General features: G+C 38.6%; 1 long non-coding RNA gene across 2 annotated transcripts in view; it reads left to right on the top strand.

Annotated features, from left to right (window-relative positions):
- The first annotated feature begins 822 nt into the window (after positions 1-822).
- LOC112664739 (uncharacterized) overlaps positions 823-21765 on the top strand; it is a 58292-nt gene continuing 37349 nt past the window's right edge. For both annotated transcript variants that reach the window (XR_003139932.3, XR_003139933.3), the window contains exons 1-4: positions 823-1119; positions 8657-8750; positions 16707-16789; positions 17630-17895. This is a non-coding gene — a long non-coding RNA (uncharacterized LOC112664739). The remainder of the gene's footprint in view (positions 1120-8656; positions 8751-16706; positions 16790-17629; positions 17896-21765) is intronic.

Raw genomic sequence — 21765 nt, forward strand, 5'->3', positions numbered from 1 at the left:
ACAAAAGAAGTGCCTTTAAAACTATGCTTGGAATTGAAAGGGTCTTCTAGGGAGCAAAATGAGAATCATTCTACCTCACTTGACGAAGATTAAGAGCTTGGTGAAATGAGATAGAAGATTCTTTCTCTCTCTCTGAATACCAGACGAAGTTGAAATGGCAGAGATGCATACGATCACTTACGAGTAGCCGCTGCACATTGGAGAATTTTCTAGAGATATATGAAGACTCAGTGCAGTAGGTTGCTCTGCATGAGCTATCTCAACCAGTTAATGGTCATATCTGGAAATATCAGCTTAAAACATTAGCCTAAATGAACAGAATTGCCAGGCCATGGTTCTAAGGGAACACCTGTTCAGTTACTCATGTTGGAGTAAGGCTGCTTTGAAGTAGCTTTACTCTGATATTGAAGGTGAAGTATTGAATTCTGCTGGAAAATATCATGTAAAGAATGGCCACTCTAAGATATTTAAATTCGTGTTTTTTTTCCTTCTTACATGAATTGCTAGGTTTGGGACGATGGATACCTATCGTGATGAGGAATTTAACCTAGAACCATATAATTTTCTATTTTGTTAAGGATACACTTAGAAATAAACCTGAGAATCCAATAGAGCTCATAAGCATTTCAGAATGCTTTTACATTTAATTTACATTCTTCTAAATTGTTGGATACTCTATGTACCAAGCTGTTCAACTGAAGTACAGGAAAGTAGAGGAAGGGAGGGGAGAGGAGGGGATGAGAGGAGAGGGAAGAGAGAGAGGAGGAGAGGAGAGGGGAGGGGAGGGGAGGGAAGGGAAGGGGAGAGAAAGGAAAGGAGAGAAGCTAGGCTGATTTTTTATTAAGGAGTATATATATTTTTTCCCTAACCATGTTCCTATCAGAGTATATGATACTTGCAAAAAATAACAACTAATTATGTGGTCTCTGTTATAAATTTCCTACCATTATTTCGGATGAATATCCCTTGTTATCTTCAAAAGGTTATACAGCATTTGAAATTCAAAAGGAAGGTGTTACCTGCTATCTTGCATAAATCTCTAACAATTGCAAATGGAATATATTATCGTCAGATCCAATTGCTTATATCCAATCTTGCCTCATCCCAGCATTTGTAAAGGTAAATGCATGGTAACTTGCTTCCTATTTTCTTGGAATTCAAAATTGTGCATATAAATGAGAGTATCCATGATTGTCTTTTTTCCATTACTGCAGTCATACAAGTACATTACATTGAATGGTGAGAAGGGCTGAAAAACTTTATTAACTTGAACTGAAATATAACAGCAGATTCTTTTAAAATATAAGTGAGGGAAAACAAATATCAACTTTATTCCCACCATTCAACATAAAGACTACAAATATGCATGAGACTTGTTTGAATGCTCCTCGATTCTGTGAGGTCATTCTACTGATTGGTTACTTTATACTGAGATCTCTTTGTTTAAGGTTTTCCAATGTACAAAGCCAATGGGACTATGGCCTTAATATGATTAGCAATATTGATTAGTAGATTGGAATTACCTAACTCAATTTAATAAGAACTTATTATCTACCCTTTACTCATTCTTACACTAGGTTCTTGGGGGACAGGAAGTTAAGCAGGACCTTATCCCTGTCAGATGCACAGTTGGATATGCTGAGAGAATGAATAACTTTCAGGATGAATACCCTTTGTGTTGCAGCAAGTATAATCACAAGGGGAGCTGGACAGTTGCATTGTTAAGTTTGATTCAGAATCAGAATCACCAGAGGATATTTAAAACACTAGTGATTGGTAGCCCCTTTCCAGACATACCTACCCAGAATATCTTTGAGTATAACCCAAGGGTATATACTTTTCAAATACTCCCTGGATGATAATGATGATCAGTCAGTTTAGGAGCCACCAGACCAGATGACCTTTAAGTTCTCTGAAAACTTAGAAGTCAAGGATTCTAAAATTAAATTTGGGAAGTTGGGATCCCTGGGTGGCGCAGCGGTTTGGCGCCTGCCTTTGGCCCAGGGTGCGATCCTGGAGACCCGGGATCGAATCCCACGTCGGGCTCCCGGTGCACGGAGCCTGCTTCTCCCTCTGCCTGTGTCTCTGCCTCTCTCTCTCTCTCTCTCTCTCTCTGTGTGTGTGACTATCATAAATAAATAAATAAAAAATATTTAAAAAAAATAAAATAAATTTGGGAAGTTATAAATGGAGAAACAATGTGGGGGCAGAAAAGTGAATACATATTCAGGCTGATCATGAATGAAACATGAAGCATTCTTCCCAACTCAATTTCAACCAAGTCACTGATAATCTGTGTTTCAGTAATATGCTTGTTACCCACAAGAGGGCTCCCTGGGGGGGGAAAAACCACTTTAACCAAAATATTATAAAGTTTGGTCTATTTAGAACTACTTCAATGATGTACTTATTCATTGAAAAATACACTTGCAATGTTTTCTGAACAGCTTTTGAGCCCTATGTAAAGGAGCTTATGCTGATGTACTAAGAAGACCATTTACTCAGTCTATAATTTTTTAAGCTTAAAGCCAGGGATTATTCTTAGAATAGAATATATGGTAACCTATAATGATGGTAAACAATAAAGACATCACCTTCATAGCCATCTTCATTTTCTAGTTTTTCTCTCTAGCATCAGTTTATATACAGCTCATCTATTGGTTTTTACATTTATAGCCTAGCATATTCTAATGCCTAACCAACATATAGAAAGCACCTATACAAAAATGTTAAATTACTAACTTGTCCTCAGTGACCTTGCTGATGTTTAAGTATCCAAATCTGACATGGTCCCTCATTCCTTGGGACATCTGTCCATTGTTAATCTATTGGAAATGCAAAGAGGCAGGTCATTTGAGCCTGTCTTAGGGACCCTCCATGGAGAGATCATTTATGATTCAAAGTTACAATAGTTTTTCCCTACCCCTTCTTTCACTTGGCAGCTCTCCAATCATCTTTTATTCCACAAAAGTCCCTGGGTCTGTGTTAGCCTCTGGACAGCATTTAATTGCATTTCACTGGAGACATTCCGTTTCTGCAATCAGGGGGTTCCTCAGAGCAGCCCCAATGATGCATACTTATGTTCCCACTCTGACCCTGCTTATCTAAGAAGTGGTTCCTTATCCTTTATGGGCAGCAGTTAAATGCCATATTCTGGATGGAAGTGTCTGCACACCTAGTGCCATCCAGCAGTGAAGCCCTGTAGGTATGTTCCCTATGCAGTCGTTTGTCATAGACCTGGCTATACCTATTAGATTTCCACATCACATTTTATTTTTTTATTTTTTAAATATTTTTCTTTATTTATTCACATTTTAATTGGTGGCCCTGAACCTCCTATGTTCATTGGGTTAAAATGGTGTTGTTATGGGTTGACGATTTGTTTTTGGAATAATCTGAGTGGAGAAGAGCTACTTCATTGACCATAGCTGCCTACTCCCCACATCATGTGGTTACCTGTAGCAGAAGTGGCACTGACATATTCACTGTAGCTAATTCTGATATCATTTGTAGGAGCAAAGAAGATAATCCCCTGGCTTCTGAGAGCTCACATATCAGACGACAGATTAAATATGAGGATTGTATTACCTGAATGGGGAAAGAAAGTAACTGAACTGTACAAACTCATTTAGAAGTGTATGGATTCTGTGTTGCAATATATATTGATTGGCTATTGTGGGACTTAAAACCTTAATCTGTTTTGCTAACATAACAGCATGCAAAACTGTTGGGCATATAATTTACTGCCTATGCATAACACAGTACAGGGGAATGGCACTACCTATCTCAATTTTACAATCATTTGTTGCGCATCTGTTCTGGGTCAGGTCTCAGAAACGATTTACCAGGGGATTCACAGGTGAGTAGAATCCCCTTGGGCACTTTAACTGCCCTTGAGGTATTCAGAGTAGACTGGAGGAGAAAAAGGTTTATATAAGGAAATCAATGTGGACAGAGCAACATCAACAACTGACTGTATTCAGAAGAGCCCTATGGCCAGAGGTTGAGGTTTCTTCAAGCTTCAGGCCTGAGACTTCTATGATGGGGGATGGGGTAAGATTGGAAGTCAAGGAACTATATGGGCAGAGGTCATGACCAAGGGTCAATGCCCAAGGTCATTTTAAAGAATACTAAGCAGTAGTCATATGAAATTAACAACCACATCTACCACCATGTATCAGACTATCTGTGATTATACATTCCACACAAAAATGCAGGCTGCTTCCTCTCTGATGTTCTTAACCAAAGTCATCATTTGGTAGGAAAGCACAGAGTTGTTTCTGTCTCTAGAATGAGTCATAAACTATGTATGGTAGGCAGAATTTTAAGATGATCTCCATGATCATTGCCTCCTGGCATTATTCCTGTGAGTATGTTCCATATATGGAAACGGAGATTATCCAGGTGGGAGTAATGGAGAAATTGTAAGGAATCAGTGGCCTTACTTGTTTGAAGACAGGGAAGGCTACGTGAGAATGAATGCAGGTAGCCTTAAGGAGCTGAGTCAGTTGACAATCAACGAGAGAATGGAGATCTCAGTCCTACAACCACATAGAACTGAATTCTTCCAGCAGCCAGAATGAGCCTGGAATTGGACTCTTCCCCACTGCCTCCAGGTTAGAGCCCAGCCTAGAAGATACTGTGATTTTAGTCTTCTGGCCTGAAAGCAGAGAACTCAGTGAGGCCTGCTTGGACTTCTGACCTATGTAATTGGGAGATCGTAAACGGTATTGTTTAAAGTTGCTAAATTTGTGGTAAATTTGCTAAACAGGCACAGAAAACTTTTATATTATGTGTGGGCATGTTTGCACCATGACTAGATTTCATGTTATGTATTTTTACTTGTCAATTCCTTTACATGCACATTCTAAAGTGGCAGTGACATCTAAAGAAGAGTAATGCTGTCTTGTTTGTAGACAGATGATATGCCTGCCTCTCCATTGTTAAAGCACTTTGGCTGCTTTTTGGGAGGTGGGTCTTGTCTTGCCTGTGTGGAGACCGTTAGCATACAGATGTTAGGTAGCTGTCAGAAGTCCAGAAGACCATGGCCAGAATGTCCTGACCTTAGATTCAGTTCTATATCTTAAATTTACCCTTTGAAATCACTCAACAAAATGCACTTTAAAAATTCTTAGTTTTTATTTTTTTATAATTCCATATGACTTTGGTACATTTGTGCCTCCTCCTCTAGAAGAGTTGGTAATCTGCATAGTTTGTGTTTATTCAACTTATTTTTATTCTGTGGAATACTTGAAGTGGTTTTGAGAGCCCGTGAGGACAGTTCCATAAGTTTAATGCTTCCATAATAGACATTCCAGATGGCCTAACCATTTAGGACAGGAAATGCGAATGCCTGCCACAAGAATTTTTGGAAGTCCTGCCATTTTCTCAGGATATGGCTGGGATGTGGGCCAGACCCCCGAAGGCTCAGACTTCTGCTAATACCTCTTTTTCCTTGCTGGGCTGTCAGAACTAGAGGAAACAATTTTTATTTTTCCCATCAGAATGAAGTTATCCCATCAGCCTGAAACTTTCTGTAGTCATAGAAGTCTAGTACAGTATAGCTGCCCTTTCACTGGGGCTGGTTGATATGTCTTCTGAGTCCTCTCTCTTTTCAATTCTTGCAAAGTGTAACTCCTCCTCCCTTATGATCCTTCTTCTATCAGAGGAATGAACAAGCACCACTTTTCACTTTTGACCTGGTACTTTCTGTATATTTGAATCCATTCCATGCAGAGAAATTGGCCTTTGCCATCACTAACTTTTCCTTGCTCATCAACTAACTGGTATAATATAAGGGTTTCCCTTCAAGGCAGTCTGGCTTGCACTTGACTTAGCCAGGACAAGACTGTCAGACATTTAGACTTCCTTATTAAACTCTAGGTATAGGGATGCCTGGGTGGCTCAGTGGTTGAGTGTCTGCCTTTGGCTTAGGTCATGATCCCAGGGTCCTGTGATCGAGTCCCACATCAAGCTACCTGTGAGGAGCCTGCTTTTCCCTCTGCCTCTCTCTGTATGTCTCTCATGAATAAGTGAATAAAATCTTTAAAAATAAATAAATAAATAAATAAATAAATAAATAAAATCTAGGTATAGCCTCACAACTCCCCAGCCAGCATGGAGTTCTACTGAACAGTTCTGGCCCATCTGCCCTTCACAGTACCTGAAGCTCTATCCACTTGTGAAAAGTTCTTTTTGACATTGGTAGAAATTGTGGATCTTATTTTATTTTATTTTATTTATTTATTCATGAGAGACACAGAGAGAGAGAGAGGCAGAGACATAGGACAAAGGAGAAGCAGGCTCCATGCAGGGAGCCCAATGTGGGACTCGATTCCAGGACGCCAGGATCGCGCCCTAGCCAAAGGCAGATGCTCAACTGCTGGACTGTTGAGCATCAGGCGTCCCAGGAATTGTGGATTTTAAGAGCCTTGTTTTACTCTTTCATGGAGCAGAGAAGAAGAAAAAGGCTATTTGACAGAGCAACCTTCGCAAACAACATTGCCTTACAAACAGCACCTCAACCGAAGCACAGGGATGAGATTAGGAGGGGAAAAAAAGAGAACCTGGAGCTGCTGAGCTCCAACATGTGACTATCATACAACTTTTCTCCTTTTGCTAAGGTGTGGGGGTCGTGGGAGCAGGTGTTTGCTTTCCTATTTTACAGGTTGGGAAACTGAAGTTCATAGAGATTCGTCTTGCTTCTGAGCCCTTGGTGTCTCCCATCAGGTTAGATTATAAATGCCTATGAAAAAGAGGTCTCAGTTTCTTCCAACAGCTCTACATTCATTCATCTGATGAGTTATAAGGCTTTCTTTTAATCAATATCCACTCCCATTTTCCCCATCTCCCAAGAAGTCCCTGGAGTCCTTACGCAATTTAAAAAGAGCACAACTGAAGTGCTTAGGAATCTGTTGGTATCATGCAGTTAACTGAATGTAATTTAGTATCCCCAGCAGCTGGATTTAAAGATGGATTCATTTTGGTTAAGCTATTTGCTGGAAGAATATCTTCAAAATACTATTTGTATTTTTTGTCTTGGGGTATTTTCCTGGATTTTTTATTCTTAAGTCAGATTGTAGCTCTTCTTTCTTATAATCCTCAAAAAATCCTGCTACCTTAATGAATAATTATATGCAAAAGAAATAGGGCTCTGACATTAATAGTTAACATTAAGGGCAAGAAATAGTAAAGAAGCAAAAGGTATCATTACTTTGTAGTGTAAACCTCATTTTTTTTTCCAGGTAATGTGCAAAGATGGAACTGAGATAGAAACATAGTTTTGATTATGGAAAATTTATCTAGCCTATCTGAGCCTTAGTTTACTCATCTGCAATTTGGAACTGGTCCTGTTGACCTTAGGTCTACTGGTACTGTTGGCTGTGAGGATTAAGTCACATAATGAAAGTATAGAACTTTCCAGATCTCTTGCCCCATATTCATCATTAAATTTCAGTACCTGTTATCTTAGTTTCCACCCATGACCAATCAACAAAGTAACAATTCTTTGCTGAGCATAACCAGTGAGCTAGGTGCTTGGAGAAAAGAAAGAATATGTGAACCTCAACTTTGAAGAAATTTAATATTTTTAGAGACAAGATAAGCAAAAATCCCTGGGTCAGTTTCTGCCCCATCTCTCAGTATCTTAGTGAAATATCAGGTTCTCCGTCTCATTTCTGATTGGCTGTATTTTCTTCTGTGAGCAGCAGTTCCCACTGGTGTGTGAGGAGAAGGCCAACCTGAGGGGCAACGCCATTTTTCTCAGTGAAACCTGCCTTTACCATGCGCCCATGAGTTCCATAGTCAGTTCAGTGCATAATGGACACCCAGCAGAAAGCCCATAGTATACTCTATTAGGGTGTCCATTATAGTATTCCTTTGAGTGTGTGATTTTTTTTCTTACTAATTATGAAAAAGAGAAAAAAAAAACCTTTGGGACAGTTCCAAGAGAAAACATTTGTTACTACAATATTTAATCACTTGATTTCTCAACTAATGTTGAGATTCCTAAAGGCTTTCTTCAGGAACTTTCTCCCAAAGCAGATAGTTCCTCCATAAGATATTTTCAATATCCAGGTTTCAGGTGGCTTACCAAATTTGAAAGAGTCCTCTACAATGACAATAAATAAATTGTACAGAATCTAGGGTAACCACATGTAAATAGAATTGAAGCAGTTAAGCAATGAAATTCTAGTTAAGTCAGCAATAAGAGAAGGTTACTTTCCTATCTTTTTGCTCATCCTTTCCATTTTATTTTTCTTCTTTTAGCCATGAGAATGCTCACTAGTGCAATACCCATGGAAATAACCATTAAGACAATCAAAGCAATGGAAAAGATACTTTAAGACAATAATCAATTCAATCTCTCTCTCTCTCTTTCTTTTTTTGCCTCCGAAAAAAAAGAAGATTCATAATACACACAATCCTGTAACCACTCCCATGAAAATAATTCATGGATATTCCAATGTGAGTTTATGAAAGGAAAGAAGATATTGATAGAGTCTGTTTTCATTGCATCCCTAGCTAATGCTAATAAAAAAATAGAATAGAAATAATACTTATCATTTTGCATTTTTACTGTGTGCTAGAAAGTGATGTGATTTATATTTGTTAACTTCTAAAATTCTCACTACTCTATGAATATCCCATTCTACAGGTGAGGAAACTGAGGCATGACAAGGTTAAGTAACCTGCCTAAGATTATACAGTGTAAGACTGCAGAGCTGGGTTAGGCACTGTTCCTGGTCCAAGTAAGTGCAGTTTAAACATAATTCTTTAATGACATACGAACATGGAAAATGAGTACCATGCCATACTAGTATATCAACAAAGAGGCAAGAATGTAAACAGGGACCTGAGCTGTCTACTGCAGACCTGTAAGGACCCATGTGTGTGCAGAGTTAACTCAATATGTAAACAAAACCAGGTCAAGGTCACCAGAAGAAGATTGGATGCAGCTAGAAAAACTCTCCTGCCATTTTGAGGGCACTAAATCTAATATGTTTCTCCTATCTGTGACAGATTTCCTATTTTACACTGTGAACTTCTTAAGAGAAGGAGCCATGAACATCCTTCAAAAGTTCTCCATCAATAAATTATGAGCTCCTTTAGGTTAAAGATTACACCTTAGTCATCTCTTATTATCTCTTTCCTTCAAATCCAAGACTAGTGACATGCATGAATGACACATATTAGATGGTCAGCAAATGGTAGATGAAATGTTGAATGCCTGTGATAGGCTTGAGAATATGAAAGATTTTGCAAACATTTAATTTTTTGATAAATCAAGGAGCATGGGAGGTACACTTGGGGAAATCACAGTAACTGTCTTTCACCAAGTTCTTTTATTGCTCTCCCTGACTCACATTCTTGATTATGGTGAGCTTTGTGGCTGTAAAAATGGGCATAGTATATAAATATTTAAAGAAAACATAGAGAAAAATAAGTTGTAAGGTGATTAATGGAGTTAATTATCTAATTATATAATAATGGAGCATTATGTCAAAAGTACTTCATTAAAAACAGAACAATTACCTATAATTAAATTTTAAATTTGATTGAAGAATGTTGAATTCATTATTACATTGAGGAGTTTCTAGGATCATTTCATTCACCTATTACTTCTGTTTCTTTGAGGGTGATGCTTCATTTCATTTGTAAACATTTCTTTTCATTTTAATAAAAATTTGTATTGTAAAAATATTCAACCAAAGACAGAATCCACTACAGAGAAGTTACACTGTTAGAGGATAAAAGATTTCTTCATTGCTAGAAGAAGCAGTCTTGGGGTTAGTAGCTGGCTATGGCTATCTCACTAAGGAACTCTCTGTTTATCATTATCTCCTCTAAAATGGGAATGCATGGGAAGAAATGCCCAATACTTTCCACTTGAGAAAGTAGAGATACTCCAGTAACCACTGAGACAATAGTAGGGTATGAAAAAGTACAGTTCTTAACCTTCAATGAATACTCTTATGTTAATACACGGTGAGGTACACTGTGTATTTGACCCTTCCAGATCCTTTACTCCTTTACTAGTTTTCAGGTTTCCCTGGAAACTGCTTATCTGTAACCTACTGAGAATTGGTAAATAAGAAGTAATTATGACATGTCCAGTCACAATAGTGTGGGCAACCATCACCGCCAAGGGCAAAAACATAGGAATCAGAAGACCTTTACTCCCAGCTATCCCCTAAGTGTCTCAGCCAATGTACAACTTCTCTTATTCTGAGACTTAAGAAGTCTTACAACAGTGAGAGGAGAATACCTTCTTCTCCACTTCACAGGGTTGCTCTGCTATCAAATGAGTGATATATACGACACTGTAATCTTAGAACCTGCATAAGTTATCAGATCAATAAGATCTAACCCATAGTTGCCTTGTCCTGGACACCAGGACACTAGATAGCTTGATATGGATCCTTCTCAAATGCTTAAGGTGTAAGACACATGTTACATTTTTTAAAATTCCAATTTCCATCAAGAATTATCGATGACTTGGAAAGAACATTGATTTTTCTGGTGGTGTTTACATGCATGCTTTCTTCAGCCATTAGTGGTCCTCATAGAATTGATAGCTTTTTGAACCGTGTCAATGAGATTATTGATTCTTGGAAGGACCCTAATCTAGGAAAACTTTTTAAATGTTTGCTATTGGCTTTTATTAACATATAATGTAGCAACATGATTGAAAAATTCAAGTATTGTGTGATTGCCTGGAAATCTCAAAGTAAAAATCAATGTAGCTAATCTATTTAATAAGTCATGAAATACACACACACACACACAAAGTTGGGGGAAGTCTAGTAAGGTTCATTGTCAAGAAGGTAATTTTGTGTGAGCATACTTTGTTGAGCCAGCTAGCTTTCTAGCCAATTGTCTGCCTTTACATGCCCAGCTATGTTAGCAAAATCTAAAACACTAGCCTCTGTGGCTCTTGTAGGGCCTCCTTATCCCCACTTCTGGCCCATCTTTCCCTGCTCTGTTGCACAAAAGTTTCCATTCCCTCCATCTCCTTACTATGTAGCTTCTTCCTCTAATAACCCAGCAAATTGGAAAACACTATCAGTTCTTTATACTTCTGCATGAAATATGTGCCTTACCATCAGGAAAGAAATAAGAGCTATGATATCTTCATGAACATGAGCTTAACAATGGCTTATCATGTCCAGGGAACCAAATATGGAAAATTCACATACAATAATTTTAAAAACCATGATAACTAGCATTTAAATGTCCAGAGTGATAGTGAAACAGACACAAGGTGCTACAGGGCACAGCTTACTAACCACAAAATTAACAACCAAAAGAATGACCCACAACGGTCTCACTCCCTCCAGCACACACTTTTAATTAACAGAAACTTGTTCACCTCTTTTTCTTCATATCCAGAGAGAGTGAACCACAATGTGTCTTTAAGTAGTCATATCTTTTTAAAATGTTTTTTTAAATGTTTTTAAAAATGTTGATATGGGCAGAAGAAATTAAAATGTAGCACAGACAATAATCTAGTCACAGTGAGGAAAATCTCCCAAGGAATAATTTTGGAATTCCTACTAAGTTACCAAAAGGAGAAAAACCAAATTCCATTTCTCTTTACAAATCCATTTATCTCTAGTCCTATGGAAAAGAATGAAATATGCTATTAAGGTAAATAAATCCGAGTGCCCCTTGGTGATAATAGAGCCACAAGGGGAAATAAAACGGGGCAAAAAAAATGGGATCACTTTTATATCCAAATTTCAATATGGGTGGCTAAAGGGTAGCTAGTGGTTACAATGCTCTGATTTTCAGAAAAGCCTATTGGGGCAATCTTCAAAGTCTTAGGGAGTTAATCTGAGCTTTGGGCATCTTATTAATAAGAAGATAACAAGGTATCCACCAAGGAATGTCTCTTTTCATCATACAGTGTCTTTCGAAGTGTTACCTAATCCACACACACACACACACACACACAAACACACACAACATATATGCCTTTAGCAATATTAGCAACCTGGACAAGAGGTGATTAAAGGCTACAATCATAGGGTAATAGGAGTTGGCCAGTCTGATCATGATTGCCAAGGCAAATACAATGTTGTCCATGTTTTTTCATTGTGGATGGATAGATAGATAGATAGACAGATAGATAGATAGTATATACTACCTATGTACAGATACAGGTATCAATACACACTGTTTTCAGTGTGAAGATGTAGAAGAAATCTAGCTTGATATGGATCTTTCTCAAATGCTTAAGGTGTAAGACACGTTACATTTTTTAAAATTCCAATTTCCATCAAGAAATTGAAATCTAGGTTTTGTGCATGGACACATATTAAATTCTCCTCTACAAAGTATTCTTCGCCACCACCCTTACTACAAAACAGAGAAAGCTGTAAAACTACCTGCATCCTACCCTCGTTGCCATCTTTGTACAAGTATTTATCAGCTACAGAGAGGCTAAGGGAAAATTCCAGCAGTCCTGGTGGTTAGAGGGAAGGCTTGGTTGGGCGTGTGAGGCATAGCCTCGTGCAGACATACCCTAGTAAGGGTGACTGCTTTCTGAGATCATATGAGACCATTGTGGATAACGATCTCCCTGAAAAGCACTCTACTACTGCACTCTAGACCTTTCATTCTCTTCTCCCTCCGATACCTGAAATCCAGTCATTCAGATACCTTTCCTTTGAGTGGTGCATAGTACAGGGGAGGGACAAAAAGGCATATTCCTGACAAGCTGCCAGTGATTACTCCATGAGAAAATTCTGCCATTATGGAGGAAGCAAAGCTAGTGAGAGTCAATCACAGCTGTGACCTACAGGGTTCTTTATCTGCCACAAAGGCATTAACTAGAATTAATTTTGTAATAAAAATTATAATACATATTGTGAGGTGATTTATGCAGTGTTCCATGCCTCTCCTTTATCACATTTAATCTTCATAACACTTTTATAATACAGGAGTAGTTTTGCTCATTTTGCAGATAGAGCAACCAAAACTCAGAATATAAGGGCCTTGTTTTAAATTACCCAGTTTATTGATGGCATAACCAAAAATAGGACTCGAATATTTTAATCTAATCTTATTTTCCATAATCCTAGAAATGTTGATTAGATGGCCTACATTCTAGTCCTGTATGGATTCCAGATCATTGCTTGGCTGCTTACCCATTCTTTGATTCTTTCCATATTTAGCAAGAATAAGATGAGACAGATAAGCACTAAGTTGGTTTTCTTTACCCACATTTTCATTTGGGATCACCTAGCCTACCAAGAAACCAAAAGCTAACCATTCACATTCTGATTTCTCTGAAGCCAATGGACATTCTCTAATAGAAATCAAAGACCTAACTTAAGGGAATGATATTCTTTTGGGAGGATGTCAGGAACAACCAGCTGGTCAAGGATTGGTGACTACAGCATTTTAAATAAGGTTTGGAAATAATATGAGCAATTTATTTTGAGTAAGCAATAAATAATTTAAACATTTCATTTATTAACTACTATTTACAAGAAATTCAGTGAGACATTTGGAATCAGATATTAATGTAAGATGCCCACAGTGAGTGAAACCAACCAATTAAAATTAATGTAATACGGTTGCAGTACAGGTATATATAAATGAGATTTCTATGTAGGGATTTGCCAGAAATTTTACAAAAGAGTTAATATTTGAATTAGATATAAAATTATCAGGAATAATTTCCAATTAGACTTAGGTGTGGAACTAGAGACATCTAGGCAGGGAAATAGCATTTGCAAATGCGAGGAAAATATGTATGACTGTAGCTTAGTACACAGATTCAGAAAAGCTCAAAAGATGATGCTAGAAAAGTAAGTCAGGGCTTGATTGTAAGGTACTTTTTTTGCTATGCCAAAGGGCTTAGAATTTATCCTAAAGGCAATAGAGAGCTAGCAGAGTTTAAAAGGACATACCATCTTAATTTTAAAAATGAATAAACTTTGCATAGAGTTCATTTTTTAATCAACATCTGGAAAGTTTCCAAAGTCTCAGTCATGTTATCTTCTCAAAACAAAGATATATCATTTAGATAATGAGCACTGCTAGTTGTGCCAACCAGCCAGGTTTGGATAATCATAGAGTACAAGGATTCACATATACAATCTTGAGCCCAACTGTTCAGTGTCTCTCAAAAGCTATTTTGTCAATAAGAAAATATTGCACAAAAAAAGAAAAAAAATTGCAGATGTGACCAACAAGAGGGGAAAAGAATCACTAACACACTTGAAGGAGAGAAGTTTAGGAAGTAAACTCTAAGGGAAATCACTGTATGAATGCATTTAAGGGACTTCAGGAAGGGGGAATGACCAAAGACTGATTTTTACAACCAACTGTCCATCTGTAATACTCCTTAAAGAATAGACAAAAAGTACAACAGAAAGAAAGTAGAAATGGTTTGATTCCATAATGCTTTTGTACCCAAGCTTTCAAAGCTCTTAGAAATCTTTCTTTTTTTTTTCTTTTTTTTTTTTAAGATTTATTTATTTATTTTAGAGTGAGAGAGAGCATGAGCATGGGGAGGTAGAGGGAGAGTGAGAACCTTTAGCAGACTCCTTGCTGAGCGTAGGAATCAATGCTGCCCTGGGGCTCCATGGTGCCCTGGGGCTCCATGTAGGGCTTGAGGTCCTAAGATCCTGAGATCATGACTTAAGCCAAAATCAAAGTCAGAAGCTTAACCAACTGAGCCACCCAAGCGCTCCTCTTAGGAATCTTTTTAAGAAGACTGAAGACTTCAAACAAAGACCAGGCAGCCCCCAAAAGGGCAATTCTAGTAGAAGACTACAGGGTTGTCATTCTCCAGGGCAGGACACTCAACCCCTCTTAGGCAGACAGCAGTCTTTGCTCACCCTTTGAACAGTTGCCCTACAAGCAGCTCAAGGGCTTTCTTTAGGCTCAGTCCATAAGGCCTGTGTTGTGGGATCTATCTAGTCCCTCTGGGTTCCCAGAAAGAGGAGTGAATGAGTCATGACTCAAGAAAGAAAAGGCTTCTAATATTTCAACTTCAGGTCACAACTATGCATAAAGAACACAGAGGGGAAAAAAAACAAAACAAAACATCATTCTGACCCTTCTTACATATTTCCTATGGGCTAGCAATTTAGACATAAATACCCAGTTGTTCTAGAAGGTCTTGCTTTTGGAGGGTACCTAGATACCAGGAAAGCCATGGATGCTTCAGAGACCTCCAGCAGATAAGACCATGAAGTAGGGGAGGTGTGAGGTTGCTGCTGGGAATCATGCTTACTTCAGCATTACCACAAGCTCCATAACCTAGATGAGAAAAAAAAAATTTAAAAAGACAAAAATGATTTTACTGACCCAGTGTTCCCTCTCAGGCTGCAGCCTAGTCTTTGGCAGATCCTTCTCATGCCAATTTCTTTAAAAAAAAAAAAAAAAAGATTTATTTATTTACTCATGAGAGAGAGAGCGAGAGAGAGGGAGGCAGAGACACAGGCGGAGGGAGAAGCAGGCTCCATGCAGGGAGCCTGACGTGGGACTCGATCTCGGGTCTCCAGGATTGCACCCTGGGCTGAAGGCGGTGCTAAACCGTGGAGCCACCTGGGCTGCCCTCATACAAATTTCTTTCTTTTTTTTTTATAATAAATTTATTTTTTATTGATGTTCAATTTGCCAACTTACAGAATAACACCCAGTACTCATCCCGTCAAGTGCCCCCCTCAGTGCCCATCACCCAGTCACCCCCACCCCTTACCCTCCTCCCCTTCCACCACCCCTAGTTCGTTTCCCAGAGTTAGGAGTCTTCATGTTCTGTCTCCCTTTCTGATATTTCCCACATATTTCTTCTCCCGTCCCTTATATTCCCTTTCACTATTATTTATATTCCCCACATGAATGAGAACATATAATGTTTGTCCTTCTCTGACTGACTTACTTCACTCAGCATAATACCCTCCAGCTCCATCCACGTTGAAGCAAATGGTGGGTATTTGTCGTTTCTAATGGCTGAGGAATATTTCATTGTATACGTAAACCACATCTTCTTTATCCACTCATCTTTCGATGGACACCGAGGCTCCTTCCACAGTTTGGCTATTGTGGACATTGCTGCTAGAAACATCTGGGTGCAGGTGTCCCGGCGTTTCATTGCATCTGAATCTTTGGGGTAAATCCCCAACAGTGCAATTGCTGGGTCATAGGGCAGGTCTATTTTTAACTCTTTGAGGAACCTCCACACAGTTTTCCAGAGTGGCTGCACCAGGTCACATTCCCACCAACAGTGCAAGAGGGTTCCCTTTTCTCCGCATCCTCTCCAACATTTGTGGTTTCCTGCCTTGTTAATTTTCCCCATTCTCACTGGTGTGAGGTGGGATCTCATTGTGGTTTTGATCTGTATTTCCCTGATCCTCATGCAAATTTCTTAAAAAGGTGTTCTACTTTCCATCTAGTTTCTTTCCCTTCCATTCACTACTTAGTGTATTTTGCCAGAAGTGACTTATCAGGTTACCATGACCTCCATGCTGTTAAAGCCAATGACCTTTGACCATTTCTTACCTTACTAGACCCTTTTGTATCACCAGATGTTATACTTCCTTCCCTTTGTTTCATAGTAATAATAATAATAGCTAATATTATTGAGTTTTGAATATTTTCCAGGCATTGTGCTATGAAAGAATTAACACTGTTTTGTTTTGTTTTTTTCTTTCCGGACATGTGAATTTGGCATATTCCGTAATGACTAGGGTATCCATTATACAGTGGGAGTTGAGTGACGAGTCCTCTCAGGGCTCTGTATACCTGCAGATCCTGGATACCCTCTTGAAAGGTACATCACCATTTCTAAACCCTGTCTGCTGGTTGTGCCAAGGCTCTGATCGTATTCTCCTCTCTGCCTGGGTATCTTTGGGAAAGAGTCACAGGCTCCAGATAAAGGCCTCAGAAAATCAGAGAGCAACTCATCAGGCAATCAAAGATGCAGGCATAGCACCCCAGACCTATGACAGGAGATTATTTAGTGACTTCCTGCATTCTTTTCCCATTCTGCTTCCCTCTATGATAACCTTTGCTCTGAACTTTGTGTGTCTACACTGAGAACAGGCAAAGCTAAGGCCATAAGGCCACTACTTTACACCCAACTTTGATTCCATTCTAGGAAGCAAGTGCTATATAGCTAGTCCAGGAATAAGTCAATAAGGCCCAACCATAACAGAAATGGAGCATGTTTGTTGATGTCAGTGAGTTGCTGATAGAAGAGAAAGTAATAACTAACTCAATATATCGAATGACTATGGGTCTGGTACAGATATGCAGCCAAAGCCCTAAACCTCTAAGGCCATACTGTAACCACACATACCTCCACAAGCTCTGGGGTCTCCCTGTGTAATGAAAGGTGGTTTCTTTACAGATTTCATTAGCATGGATAATAACTTGCTAATGTGTTTGTTATATTGTATTCCAATCTTTTTCATTTTTTCTCTCTCTTGGCCTCTCATGGTATTTACTGGAAATACCTTCAAGTCCAACAGAAATAAGATTTCATCAAGGTTTTTTTTTTTTCTATTTAAGGACATTACTTATCCAGAGTGGTAATATATTCCCTCCCCAAATTAATGCATTGATGTGACCATATTAATTCCCCCTTCAGTTCTTTTTTTTTTTTTAATAGCAGGAAAATAATGAATTCAAGGGAAATCACTCTGCATAAAATGCCAGAAGTCCTTGGACCCAAAGATAAGAATTTTGCAAGATTTCCTTCTGAAGAGTCAACTCTTCTGCTCACTACACATATGGGTGCAATCAATTGAGGTCTCAAGATGGTCAACATGGATAGTAATAAGAGCTTCCTTTGTTTGGTTATCTCTCATGGGTTATGCCCTGGTATATGAACTTTGAGGACCGTGTCCCACAGGCTCTTCATAACAACTCTTCCAGGTCAGTATTATCAGCCCTATTTTATAGATAAAGAAATTGAGCTCAGAAAAATTGAAGAAAATGTCTAAGATCACACTGTTGATAAGAAGGAGAATCAGTGTTTACGTTCATGTCTGTCTTCCTCCGAAGTTCTTGTTTCTTGTGTGATGCTATCTCTGTATTCATGCTTCATAGTTTTTGTCTACGTTTAAAGTGCGTGGTCTCAGCTTGGAGGGAAGAGTGAGCTAGACACATACCAAAAAGTAATTAACTGGGCAACCAGATGAGTAGTAGTTTAGAGAATCAAAAGAGCTTTGAGAACTGCAGTAGCCAGAAGTAAAGGTTGAACAAAACCTGTTGAACATGGCTATTGCCTTTGTGACCAGAGTATGACTGTTAACTGAATTAATTACAGGATGAGTGATAGTGTTCATAATCACTGCATATTTACCATACTCTTGAGCTTTGTCAGAAACATTGCAGTCTTTCCCTCAAATTTGAGTGAAAAATATGTCAACTGCATTAGAAATAATAGCCCTGGGATTTTTTTTTTTTTTGTACTAGTTCTTAAAATTGGCTGCATTTGGAATTACCTATTGTGTTTCAAACAGTGTTCCTAGGCCACCATGTATACCAATTATTTGAGAATCTCTAGGGAGGGGACCCAAGCATCAGTAATTTTTAAAACACTCTAGCTGATTGCAGTATGCAGCCAAATTTGAATCTCAGTTATAGAATATTTTGTCTTCCAATGCAATATGATATGAAGTGCCCTGGGGCAAGGGCCAATACCTGAAAGTTCATGTTACACCACTTTACTTTTATGAAAGATTTAACATCGATACCTGTTTTTGCTAACTGAAAGAAATTCAAATGTGCTTTTTCCTTTTACGAAAAAAGGCTAAAAGTGAAAATAGTGTTCAGCATTTGTTTAGTAGCAAGCTGTTATAGAGGCAGCTCGTAGCACGAGCAGTGACAGTGGCACCACCCAGCTCTTTCCTCTGGAATCACACTCAGCATCTCAGTTTCAAGCTGCCAAGGCTCTGAACTGTCTGTGAGCATGTGTGTTTTATCTCAATTTATTTTGTGATTCTGTTAGCAAGATGTGTCCTAAGATATCTGAAAAACCCAAGAAAGGTTATTTTTTGGGTTTGAGAATGCTCAAAAAAATGTCCATAAAATTTAATGACAGTTGCGCCTTTGTTTTTACCATTATGGCTTATGAAAGATTTCACAGGAATGCTCTACTTTCAGATAGCAGGGGAAACTTGTATAGGGTAAAAATTTATTCAGGAGCTTTAGAGACCTGGAAACTGAAGAATTTGGATAAAGGTGACTTTTCCTCAAAATATAATCTGTGGCACATTTTTGTGACAAAGGAGCCACAATTAGTGACTAATTAGACATATTAGTAAGAATTAAATATGTGAAACACAGGACCCATTGTCAAATACATTTGGGAAATGCTGGGTTAAGCACATAGGTGTTTGTTGTTGTTGTTATTGCTTTAACCTCAGGCCTTTTCAGAGCCTTTAAAATTCTAGCATGGACTATAACTATCAAAAAGAGGATCTAGTATGTAGTGCTTTCTAAATGTATTTCTGTATATATTTACATTTGGTATAACTAGTGTTTCACGGAACACATTCTGGGAATGTCGACGAAAGGTTAATAAAACCAACCACAGCTTACAGAGGTCTAGGCAGTCTATGGGTTGCTTGGAATATAATACATTGTTTGATTTGATCCACACAATAATACTACGATTAGGTATAAGCACATGCATTTTATGGATGAGGAAATTGATGCTCTAGTGGTTAAATAATTTGCTTAAGTTCACACAATAATTAACAAACCTAGAATTCAAATCAGGTCTTATGATCATTGCTACAGTAACATTTCTTTGTGTGAACAGCTTCTACAAACGATCATGAAGTCCCTTGACACTCTAGGTCCAGCTAACTAGCGATTACTATACTCTAGAAATACTGACCACCTGACTGTGGCCAAGGACTTTGTACTCTTTTAAGCAGTTCAATGTTGACATTAATTTTTTTATTAAAAAAAAACTCTTGGAATATGTGTTAACTGACTAAATATACTTTGTGTCTATTGCCAAAACTGCCCACAATTGCCTTTGGCTTCCCTTTTACTTCCCTGAGAAACCCACCCTCCATACCCATGCCTCACATCCCCTCTTCTGCCTCTCAGAGCTCTTAAGTTTTAGGTAGTGTCTTCAAACAAGCAAGCATTGCTGACACGGACTCTTTTTTTTTCCTCTAATGATTGAATGACTATGCAGGGTACTGTGGGAATATGCATGAAAGCTTAATTATATTTCCTGCCTCGCTGAGTGAATGTGGGATAGAGAGATGGCTCTGCCTTTGGTGTAAAACAGCGCAGAGATCAGATCGGTTCCCCTGCATTTGCACATGACTGATAATCAGTTCTCCCCATAAACAGGCAGACAGATGAAGCCAGTTATCTGAAAAGGTGTCAGCATCCTGTTAGCATCTGCATCTGTCTTGACTTTATACTCTCATAGCAAACTTAGCAGCAGGCTGAGCAACCCAGGTCTTCTCCTGATGTGGACAAAAAAAAAAAAAAAAAATGATGCTGTCTGGAAGTAGTCAATATGAAAACACTTCATTTTTTTTTTTAATCACAAGAGAATCAGCTGCTACCATGAACTGCTTTACCAGATTACCAGAACTTATGTTTTTTAAGTGCCCAAACATTAAGCACATTCAACATTTTCCGGTTGAAATCTCTCAACACACAAAAAACACTTTCTTGGTGCAACATTCATATATTGACAACCAACTATGTTCAAGGCACTGCAACGATTACTAGGGACAAAAATAAGGACAGGAAGTTGGATATTACATGAAGGCTCAAAAGAATATCCTTCTGGTAAGACGCAGATTTTAATCACTGGCCTCACCGTCACTTCCAGTCTAACTGTTCGGAGTTGGCCTCTCAAGTGCTCAGCTGTGGTCTATCATAGGTGAAGCTGTTGGATGTGACCCTGAGAAAAAGAGGTGTTTTTGTAAGTGTACTGCCATTCATGTCAAAAAATATCCCTCAGGTGCCGACCATCTGCATACAGCACACTTTGGTCATGGGCCATGCTACGTTAAATAAAACATGGCCTTCTAGCTAACACAAACTAATCAAATCGTGGATAGAGGCATATACAAAGGGCAGTGGGAACATCAGAGCAATGCCTACATTCAAATAGTCATATGTTTATGCAATCTCCAGGTATTCTGTAAGGGCAGAATGGTACATTGCAACTGAAATCAAATTAAGAGGGGTCCAGAGAACCCTCTGATATGTTCCTATTTAAATTAGTGCAGCTTCTTCTATCGGAGAAAGAACTGACATCATTTCCATTCAATTGTGTGCTCACCAGCCTCCTTAATACAACTTCAGGGATTCAATGTTTCCCAATAGACAATGCAGGTGTCACTTCTGAGAAACGTGCACACTCTGTTAACAGTAAAGGTGGCAGCCCAATTCTGGAACTATAATTGGAGCTTTTCTTCTCCATTCCAGTTGCATGATTTTTCTTTCTCTTCAGTGACTTCCCTAACTTTATAAATGAATACAAAGGCTCAGCCTCATGCTGCAGCAACGATATTTGCTTAATCCCTTTAGCCATCTGTAGAACAGGAGTAATACACTCTATCAATTCATCAGTAGTGTGTCAGCGTGTCTGTGTGTGTGTGTGTGTATGTGTGCATGAGGGCATGATGCAGACAGTACATCCAATGAAACCCACCTGAAAGCACATTTGTGTTTATTTAAAGGTTTCAGTGATAGAGGCAAAGCCCTGGGTTTTGAATGTAAAATAATCCTCAAAGTTGGTATTCTCGTTGCCCACTTGCA

The sequence above is a fragment of the Canis lupus genome, chromosome 17, assembly GCF_003254725.2.
Source record: "Canis lupus dingo isolate Sandy chromosome 17, ASM325472v2, whole genome shotgun sequence".
Lineage (NCBI taxonomy): Eukaryota > Metazoa > Chordata > Mammalia > Carnivora > Canidae > Canis > Canis lupus.